We start from the raw sequence: 9,184 nt of genomic DNA, 5'->3' as shown, positions 1-9,184 counted from the left end.
TATTTTCTCCGATTCTGTAGGTTGTCTTTTCGTTTTGGTGGTGATTTCCTTTGCTGTGCAAAAGCTTTTAAGTTTAATTAGCCACCATTCTACTTTCTGTCTCTATGATTTTGACTACTCTAAGTGCCTCATATAAGTAGAATCATATAGTATTTGTCTTTTTTTTGTGACTGACTTATTTCACTTAGCATAATGTCCTCAAGGTTTGTTTATGTTGTGGCATATGCCAGAAATTCCTTTCTTTTAAAGGCTGAATAATAGTCCATTGTGTGTGTGTGTGTGTGTGTGTGTGTGTGTGAGTGTGTGTATCACATTTTGCTGATCCATTCATCCATCAGTGGACACTTGGGTTGCCTCCACGTTTCAGCTATTGTGAATAATGTTGCTATGAACATGGGTGTACAAATACCTATTTGAGACCCTGCTTTCAATTCTTTTGGGTATATACCCAGAAGTGGAATTGCTGGATCAACTGGTAATTTAATTTTTGAGGAACTGTCATCCTGTTTTCAACAGCAGCTGTAGCATTTTACATTCCTACCAACAATACCCACGGGTTCCAGTATCTTGTTTTGTTTATCTTTTCTTTCTTTTTTTTTTTTTTTGTTGGCTGCGTTGGGTCTTTGTTGCTGCACTCAGGCTTTCTCTAATTGCTGCTAGTGGGGGCTACTCTTCATTGTGGTGCACGGGCTTCTCATTTGCAGTGACTTCTCTTGTTGCAGAGCACGGGCTCTAGGCACACGGGTTTCAGTAGTTGCAGCACGTGGGCTCAGTAGTTGCGGCACACGGGGCCTAGAGCACAGGGTCAGTAGTTGTGGTGCATGGGCTTAGTTGCTCTGCGGCATGTGGGATCTTCCCGGACCAGGGATCGAATCTGTGTCCCCTGCATTGGCAGGCGGATTCTTAACCACTGCACCACCAGGGAAGTCCCTCTTTTCTTTTTTTTTGTTTTGCTGCGCCACATGGCTTGCGAGATCTTAGTTCCCCAATCAGGGATCGAACCCATGCCCCCTGCAGTGGAAGTGCAGAGTCCTAACTGCTGGGCCACCAGGGCATTCCCGTTGTTTTGTTTTTCCGATAGTAGCCATCCTAAAGGGTATGAGGTGATATCCTGTAGTTTTGATTTGCATTTCCCTAATTATTAGTGATGTTGAGCATCTTTTCATGTGCTTATTGGCCATTTGTATATCTTCTTTGAAGAAATATCTATTCAAGTTCTTTGCCCTTTTTTTTTCTTTGCCCATTTTTAAATTGGGTTGTTTGTTATTTTGTTGTTGAGTTTTAGTAGTTCTCTCTATATATTCTAGGTACTAATCCCTATTAGATATGGGATTTGCAGATATTTTTTTCCCTTTCTGTGGGTTGCTTTTTCCTCTGTTGATAGTGTCTTTTGATGTACAAAACTTTAAAATATTCATGAAGTCCAATTTGTCTATTTTTTCTTTTGTTTTCTGTGTCTTTTATGTCATATCTAAGAAGTGACATTGCCAAATCCAATATTGTGAAGATTTTGTTCTATGTTTTCTTCTAAGAGTGTTATTGTCTTAGGTCTTTGATCCACTTTCAGTTAATTTTCGTATATGGTGTTAGGTAAGGGTCTAACCTCATTCTTTTGCATGTGGACATCCACTTTTCCCAGCAGTATTTGTTGAAAAGACCGACCTTTCCACATTGAGTGGTCTTGGCTTGCTTGTCAAAACTCATTTGAACATATTTGTGTTTATTTATTCTATTTTACTGGTCTAAATGTGGGTCTTTATGCCAGTGCCACACTGTTTTGATTACTGTAGCTTGCTGTATAGCTTGAAATCAGGGTGCATAATACCTCCAGCTTTGTTCTTCTTAACATTGCTTTGGACATTCAAGGTCTTTTGTAGTTCCATACAAATTTTAGGATATTCGTTCCAGTTCTGTGAATAATGCCATTGGTATTTTGATAGGGATTACATGGAATCTGTAGATCACTTTGGATATATTGACATTTTAACAATATTCAGCCTTTGAATCCATGAACATGGGATCTTTTTCCATTTATTTGTCTTCTTTAATTTCTTTCAACAATGTTTTGTAATTTTCACTGAGCAAATCTTTCATTTCCTTGGTTAAGTTAATTTTTAAATATTTTATTTATTTTTGATGCTATTATGAATTGAATTGTTCTTGTAATTTCCTTTTCAGATTCTTGTTAGTGTATAAAAATGCAAATGATTTTTGTGTGTTGACTTTGTATCCTGTTACTTTGCTGAAATCATTAGTTCTAACAGCTTTTGTGTGTGTGTGTGTGTGTGTGTGTGTGTGTGTGTGTAATCTTTGGGGCTTTTTACATGTAAGATCATATCATCTGCAAATGTAATTTTACGTCTTCCTTTCCAATTTGTATGCCTCTCATTTCTTTATCTTGCCTAATTGCTCTGGCTAGAACGTCCATACTATGTTGAATAGAAGTGGTAAAAGTGGGCATCCTTGGCTTTTTTAAAGAAAAAGTTTTCAGTCTTTCACCATTGAGTCTGATGTTTGTTTTGGGTTTTTCATATATGGCTTTTCATTATGTTGAGGTAGTTTCCTCCTATTCCTTTTTTTTTTTATCATGAAATTGTTGCAATTTGTCAAATGCTTTTTCTGCATAAATTGAGATGATCATGTAGGTTTTTTTTTGTTTGTTTGTTTATTTGGCTGCGTCGGGTCTTAGTTGCGTCGTGCAGGCTTAGTTGCTCTGCGGCATGTGGGATCCTAAGTTCCCTGACCAGGGCTTGAACCCACGTCCCCTGCATTGGAAGGCGGATTCTTAACCACTGGCCCACCAGGGAAGGCCCCTCTTTTGTTTTTTTTAAAAATAAATTTATTTATTTATTTTTGGCTGCATTGCACCTTCGTTGCTGTGCGCGGACTTCTCATTGTGGTGGCTTCTCTTGTTGCAGGGCACGGGCTCTAGGCACGCAGGTTTCAGTAGTTGTGGCACGAGGGCTCAGTAGTTGTGGCTCATGGGCTCTAGAGTGCAGGCTCAGTAGTTGTGACACATGGGCTTAGCTGCTCCATGGCGTGTGGGATCTTCCCAGACCAGGGCTCGAACCCATGTTCCCTGCATTGGCAGGCAGATTCTTAACCACTGCACCACCAGGGAAGTTCCATGTAGGTGTTTTTCACTTAATTTTTTTTGCATTGATTAATTTAATGATATATTGCATTGATTAATTTTCACATGTTGAAACATCCTTGCAGTCTAGGAATAAAATTTCACTTGGTCATGGTGCATAATACTTTTACTATGCTGCTAAATTTGGTTTGCTACTAGTGAGAATTTTTGTATCATTGTTCATAAGGAATATTGGTCTGTAGTTTTCTTGTAGTGTCTTTGTCTGGCTTTGGTATCAGGGTAATGCTGGCCTTATAGAATGAATTAGAAAGTGTTCCTTCCTCTCCAATTTTTTGAAAAGTTTGAGGAGGCCTGGTATTAGTTCTTTAAATGTTTGGTTTAATTCACCAGTAAAGCCACTGGGTCGAGTCCAGGGCTTTTCTTTGTTGGGAGATTTTGATTATTGATTCAGTGTCCTTACTGGCTATAGGTATATTCAGATTTTCTGTTTCTTCATGATTTAGACTTGGTAGGTTCTGTGTTTCTAGGATTTGTCCATTCGATCCAGGTTATCTAACTTGTGAGCATACAAATTGTTCATTGTATTTTCTTATAATGCTTTTCAAATCTGGAAAATCGGTAGTAATGTCCTCACTTTCTTAGCACTGCTTTTGCTGTGTCCCATAGTTTTGGTATGTTGTGTTTTCATACGCATTCATCTCTAAGTATTTTCTAATTTCTTGTAGATTTTAGTAATTTTTCTTTTTTTCTTAATCCATCTAGCTAAAAAGTTGTTAATTTTATTCATCTTTTCCAACACACCTTTTAGTTTCATCAATTTTCTTTATTGTTTTCTATCCTCTATTTCATTTCTCTCTGTTCTAATCTTTATTTCCTTCCTTCTGCTAGCTTTGGATTTAATTTGTTCTTTTTCTATTTCTAGTTAAAGTTGTACAGTTAGGTTGTTTTTTTATTTTTTAAAGTAAGCGTTTTATAGTTATAAATTTCCTTCTTAGCACCGCTTTTGCTGTGTCCCATAAGTTTTGGTATGTTGTGTTTTCATTTGCATTCAACTCTAGGTATTTTCTAATTTATGATTTCTTCTTTGACCCATTGGTTATTGAAAAGTGTGTTTAGTTTCCACAATTTTTTGAATTTTCCACTCTTCCCTCCGTTATTGATTTCTAACTTCATGTTGTGGTCAGAGAAGATACTTTGTGTGCTATCTACCTTTTAAAATCTATTGAAACGATTTGTGGCTTAACATATGGCATATCCTGAAAAATGTCCCATGTGTACTTGAGAAGAATATGTATGCTCTTATTGTGGAGCAGTGTTCTGTATGTGTTATATCTAGTTGGTTTATTGTGCTGTCTTCTATTTCCTTACTTTCTTGATTGTTTTGTCCATTATTGTGAGTGAGGTACTTAAGTCTCCAACTATAATTTTATATCTCCCTTCAATTGCCAGTAATGCTGCTTATGTATTTACCTTTATTGAGATCTTTATTTCTCCATACAGCCTCAAGTTACTGTCTACTGTCCTTTCACTTGCATGACTGATGATTTTTGCTTCACAGTATTTTGATGTCCTGTCATTGGGTGCATGAACATTTCTAATTGTTATATCTCCACAATGTCTTTTGTTTCTTTTGACTTTTTTTAGGTTCTATTTTGTCTGTTATCAGTAGAGCCACTCCTTACTTTTGGTTACTATGTGCGTGGAATATATTTTTTCCATCATTCCACTTTCAATATATTTGTCTTTGGATCTAGTCTTTATAGACAGCATATAGTTGGATCATGTGTTTATATCCATTCTGCCAATCTGTTTTGATGAGTTTAATCTATTTACATTTAATTACTGGTTAGGAGGAACTTACAACTGTCTTTTTCCTATTTCTTTTCTATATGACTTATAGGTTTTTTCATCCCTCATTTTGTGATTTACTGTCTTTTGTGTTTAATTTTTTGTAGCGAATTGTTTAAATTCTTTTCTCACTCCCTTTTGTATATATTCTATAGTTTGTATGTGCGTGTGGTTACCACGGGGATAACATTTAATATCCTAAAGTTATAACCCTCTAATTTGAATTTATAGCAGCTTAACTAACTTCAACAGCATACAAAAACTGCTACTTTATAGCTTTGTTCATACCGCTTTCATTTGAGGTCACAAAATTTCATCTTTATAGACTATGTGCCCCAAAACATAAACTAATAATTCTCTTAAGTGCATTACTCTCTTAAACTATGTAGAAAACAAGATTCGAAGTTACAAACCAAAGTTTATAAAACTTAGACTAATTTTTTTTTTTTTTTGCGATCCGCGGGCCTCTCACTGTTGTGGCCTCTCCCGTTGCGGAGCACAGGCTCCGGACGCACAGGCTCAGCAGCCATGGCTCACGGGCTTAGCCGCTCCGCAGCATGTGGGATCTTCCCGGACCGGGGCACGAACCCGTGTCCCCTGCATCAGCAGGCGGGCTCTCAACCACTGCGCCACCAGGGAAGCCCCTAGACTAATTATTTTCTTTAAATATATCACTCTCTTAAATCATATAGAAGACAAAAAGTAGAAACTGTTACAAAAACACTAGCTTTTATATTGCCCATGTAATTACCTTTGAGATCTTTGTATTTCTCCATATGGCTTTGAGTTACTCTCTATTGTGCTTTCACTTGCATGACTGATTTTTTTTCGTTTTGATGCCCTTTTTAAAATTGAGATGTAGTTGCTATACCATATTATGTTACATGTGTACAATATAGTGATTCACAAATCTTTATAAAGGCTATACTCCATTTATAGTTATTATAAAATATTGGCTGTATTCCCCGTGTTATACAATATACCTTTGTAGCTTATTTTATACCTAATAGTTTGTACCTCTTACTCCCCTACCTCTCTATTGTCCCCCCTTCTTCTCTCTCCCCACCGGTAACCACTGGTTTGTTCTGTGACTGTTTCTTTTTTGTTATACTCACTAGTTTGTTGTATTTTGTCGATTCCACATATAAGTGACATCAGACAGTATTTGTCTTTCGGACTTATTTCACTTAGTATAATGCCAAGTCTATCCATGTTGCTGCAAATGGCAAAATTTCATCCTTTTTAAATGGCTGAGTAGTATTCCATTGTATACATATACATCTTCTTCATCCATTCACATTACTGATGATTTTTGATTTAATACCAGACATTGTGAATTTTATATTATTGTATCCTTTAAGAGTTTTAAGCTTTGTTCAGATGCACAGGTATGTTGCTTGGGATTGGTTTGATCTTTTAAAGAAATCCTTTGCTATGAAGAGTCCACAGCAATCTTTACTCTATGGCAAATTTAGCCTCGCTACTAAGGCAGAACACTTCTGAAGGCTCTATTCAGTCCTTGTATATTGCAAGGTTTCTCCAATTTGGCTAATGAGAATTTAAACTATTCCTAGCCTGTTGTAAACTTCAGTCTGCTACTTTTCATTGGTTGTTCCTTGAACTCTAGTTTTACCCCCAACACAGAAATAAGTACTCAGCCAAATACTCAAGGCGACACCTCTACATGTCTGGGAACTATTTCTGTAAAGCTTCCTGTTTTCTAGTACTTCATCCCACAACTTCTAGTCAACTCAGTCTTTTGGAACTTTGATCCCTAACTCAATTCAACAAAACCGATGGAAGAAATATTAATCTGTACCACTAAAAACCTCAAGAAAACTGAAGGGGACCAAACTTAAGACACGATAGTCAAACTGTCAAAATACGAAGAATCTTTAAGTAGCAAGTGAACAATCTGAGCAAAATCCCAGTTTCACATTTGTGTCATTTCCTCAAAATAAGAAAGCAAACACAGGGACTTACTTCCCTGGTGGTCCAGTGGGTAAAACTCTGTGCTCCCAATGCACAGGGCTCGGGTTTGATTCCTGGTTGGGGAACTAGATCCCACATGCATGCCGCAATCCTGCAACTAAAGATCCCACGTGCCACGACTAAGAACTGGCACAACCTAAATAAATAAACACTTCTTAAAAAAATTAAATGACAATTTTAAAAAAGCAAAGACAGAAAAATGAATCCATCTGAATCAAACTGCCCAATAACACACAAAACCACACACTTATACCTCAAAATACTGAGACATCAATTAACTTTTATGAGCCACATTCATCACATCAGTTATTACAACTTTGTCACGTTTCAGATAACCCTCCTTCTACTACTTTGCAATGACAGTAGCTCCTACTTCCGACAGCTACTTCCACAACTTGAGGTGTTTCCAAGTGGCATATTTAATATACTAGGCAGTTGTTAACCATTTTAGCATCTGTAAAACTGTTTTATCAGGTTCCTTTTGCGTTGCTGATTAAGTTTTGGGGTTGCGCCTCAACCGCATTTCTGTAAGCCCTGTGATTTCTATTGCACCATTTTGCACACCATGATTTTTAGTTATACATGTTACAGAACTGACTTTATGGTATGCCAAAGTAGTTAAATTTAGGTGGAGGGTATACGGTGTTCATACTATTCTTTGAACTTCACTGTACTAAAATTTTTTCATTTTAATGAAAAGCTGAGGGTGGGAATTCCCTAGTGGTCCAGTGGTTAGAACTTGGGTGCTTTCACTGCCTAGGTCCGGGGTTCAATCCCTGGTCAGGGAACTAACATCCTGCAAGCCTTGCTGTGTGTGGCCAAAAAAGAAAAGAAAAGAAAAGAAAAACTGAGGGTGAGGAATAAATAGCACTCAAGAGGAAAAAAGTATGCAAAACCTTTGCCTCATTAGGATAGTCATCCTTCCTCATTGTTAAAAGCATACCTTTTAAATATTTAACAGGATACATTTCCCCTTCATTACTTTAGAATTATTTAACTGTATCAAACAACTATTTTGAATTTTGTCATTTGGGCTTCCCTTTCCTAAAACATAACTTATTTTATAAACTGTTGTAAAACCCGAGTCAAACCCTAAATAGTTAGTAGCTTAATTTATATCAAACTTAACAGAATAAATGACTAGGAAACGTTTGTCTCGTTAGAGTTCCCTTTACAAGGCTTTAAATATAAACTACTCATATATTTAGATATATAGGTATACCCTAAGACACAGACACACGTAAGGATACTGAATAACTCAATTAAAAGTTCCAACGTAAATAATTTTGGTTAAAATATTTTCACTTAAGAGTATTTAGGATAGGGCTTCCCTGGTGGCACAGTGGTTAAGAATCCACCTGCCAATGCAGGGGACACAGGTTCGATCCCTGGTCTGGGAAGATCCCACATGCTGCGGAGCAACTAACCCCACGCGCCACAACTAATGAGCTTGCATTCTACAGCCTGTGAGCCACAACTACTGAAGCCCGCATTCTCAGAGCCCGTGCTCCGCAACCAGAAGCCACCACAATTAGAAGCCCGTGCACCACGACGAAGAGTAGCCCCCACTCGCTGCAACTAGAGGAAGCCTGCGTGCAGCAACAAAGACCCAACACAGCCAAAAATAAAAGTATTTAGTATATACATAATTCAGTTGTTTTATGGTAGCTATAAAATGATTTTTTTAACAGCAAGCTCCTAATACCCACTAAAATGATAATCATTGAATTATTAAATTCCAGACTATCCAGAGTTATCTGAATTTACCATTTACCAAATTAGTCATTTTAATTAACTACCGGAGTTGTCAGACACAACCAAGCTTCAGGCTGGTCTGCTGAGGTTCTTTCTCCAGATGTGAAGGAGCTCCCCCCAGCTGCTTTCATAACACTTTTGTGAAATACACAAAAGAAAGATGGTTGAGTGTGATACCAGATTACAGAGGCCCAATTTGTGGTCCACCTTAAGGGTTTGGCCTTCCTCCAAAGGCAATCAGAAGTCATGAAAGCTTTTATAAAGGAGTGCCTGACAAGCTTAAAAAGATCACTAGCTATATATATAGTGTATGCAGAATTGACTGGAAGGTGGCTAAAGCAAGGATGGACACTAGTTAGATTTTACACCACTCACGGTGCAAGACAATGCTTGTTGATCAGGGTAGAGGCAATAAAGATGTTTTAAACCACTGGAAGACTTACTAGTTACGAATCCTTCTTGTACAAGTAAGATCTGCTACATTTTTATTTTTAG

This window comes from Pseudorca crassidens, chromosome 14 (genome assembly GCF_039906515.1).
Source record: "Pseudorca crassidens isolate mPseCra1 chromosome 14, mPseCra1.hap1, whole genome shotgun sequence".
Lineage (NCBI taxonomy): Eukaryota > Metazoa > Chordata > Mammalia > Artiodactyla > Delphinidae > Pseudorca > Pseudorca crassidens.
This window is presented reverse-complemented; position numbering follows the sequence as displayed.